Consider the following 2,319-nt stretch of genomic DNA (forward strand, 5'->3'; position numbering starts at 1 on the left):
AAAAAAAAAAAAAAAAAAAAAAAAAAAAAAAAAAATAGAAAATTGGAAAGAGGGAATTGGTAAACCCTCGACTCGCCTGATCGTGTCCCTGCTCGGGTAGCGAGTGAAGTCCGAATGCAGCAAGGAAGCCCACTCTCGGTGAAGCCCACCAACCGAAACCCTAGCCTATTTAAGGGAGTCGAATCCTTCTCCCTCTTCATCACTGATAAGACTCTCCTAAACCCTTAAACTTTTCGTTTTACATAAAGTTTCTATTCTTCTCTCTCAATTCCAAGTTTATTCGATTTTCTTTGGAGGCTAACCCTATTAACCTCAAGAACTAGACTTTCTTTTTCTTCTAAAGGAATCGACATGGAGCCAACCGCTAGAACCTACCAAAGGAAGGGAAGAAGATCCACCTCCGCCGCTGCTACAACCGGAGGAAACGCTGCCGAAGTTCGAGAATCACAAGGGAGAGGAAACATTCCACATTCCCAACCGTTGGGTGGACGTTTAGCCTCCCCAACCCAATGCACAACTCGATCCACCACCCGACCTGATGCTCGTGTAACCGATCGAGTAGGCCACCGAGTTCGCTCACCGAGTCCAATGGCGAGTGCTGTCCGCCGTTCTCCTCGACGTAGGGACCTGTCTACATCCGAAAAGACACTTACCGACCCTATGGAGGTCGATTCTGATGCTGTAGGAGAAGAACAAGGTAAGGTCCAAACCTCTCGATCAAGGAGTAGAGCCGCAATTGTAAGGGGGAAGAGACCAGCTTCGGAGAAGGCTGAGAAGGTGGTTGAGAGAGCAGTTGAGGAAGAAGATCAACACGCGGAGGAGGAGGAAAGAGAAAGAGAAGAGGAGCAGAGAGAGAGAACCCGCCAAGCCTCGCGGAGGCTGAAGCAAAAGGAAGTAGACACTCCGGCAAGACTATTCAAACTCTGATAGAAAAGAAGAACAAACCCTAGCCGACCAGAAAGGTTTTACCCAAATAAGATAAAAACGAGTGAAAACGGTGTGTTTCGAACAAAGGAAAAGTGTTTTTCCAGCCAAAACCTCGTTTTTCTATAGATTGAGATACTCTATCAGAAAAGAGGGTACTAAGCCCAAAAGAGGGAATTTTTTTTTTATGTTGTTCATATTTTTGATATTATATACTTTTTTTTTTTGGGAAATTATCAAAAAGTACCATTAAAATGAGATTTTGTTCCAAAAATATCATCACTTGGTTTTTTTTTGACTAAAAATATCACAAATATTGTTTTTTCTCGTAAATACCACAGAATTAAAACTAATATTTAATATTAAAAATTAAATTCTAAACCTTAATAATAAAAATACTAAACAAAACCCCAAAATTTTATCATTGTAAAGACCCAAAAATCATGCTTTAGGTTAATTATGCTTTGTTATTTAAAGTTTGTGATTTTTTGAACGTAAAAATTTTGTAGTAATAATTTTGAGAAAAATGTATCTATATATACATTTTTCAAGTACATTTAGCAAATAAATCCTGAAGTTGCCACCTATTTACAAGACTGCCATTAGCATTAATTATTAATTTGTTTTTCATTTAATTAATTAATATTAAGTTTCTATTTTTGAAAATAAGATTTCCAGTCCTAAATAAATTTCAAAAACAATTGGAACCACTTCCTTTAATATTAAGTATTAATTTTATAATTGATTTAATTAATATTAAGTTTCCAATTTTACAAAACAATATTTTCTCCATACACAAATTTCCTAAACAATCAGTCTAACCAAGAAACAAATTGATTTCCGATCTTGGAGGAGGATCTGTGGCTGAGATTTTTGATCTCAACGCATTGATTTCCCCCTAAAATAAATGTTCAAAATCAAATATAAAATATATCATTCAAAAAAACTAACGGTATGATTTTAAAAGGTAACAAACATATTTACCATTCAATTTGATATCTTATTCAAAGAATAATAATAAAATATAAAAGATATTGCTTGCTCACAGATTTTTTGTAATTTTGTATTACGTATTTAAAAATAATTTTTACTTTCACGGGTTTCATATGATGAGTTTTTGCGGGTTAAAAATCTTTGAATATGTTGTCTGATCCGCCTAGCATGGCGGGTTTAGAATATAGAACCAATACTAAAATTATGAGAATTTGTTACTAATGCCCTTTTTTTGATACCCCTTTTTAATAATACTCCCTTTGATGATCATTTTTAATTATACCCTTCCATTATTTTTTAAACACATTTTTGCCCTTGTTTTATAATTATACCGACAATCTTATTATACCTTCGTCGTCGACCTTCTTCGTCTTCCTCATCGTCTCTTCTTCTCCGGAGACA

Source organism: Camelina sativa, chromosome 17, assembly GCF_000633955.1.
Source record: "Camelina sativa cultivar DH55 chromosome 17, Cs, whole genome shotgun sequence".
Lineage (NCBI taxonomy): Eukaryota > Viridiplantae > Streptophyta > Magnoliopsida > Brassicales > Brassicaceae > Camelina > Camelina sativa.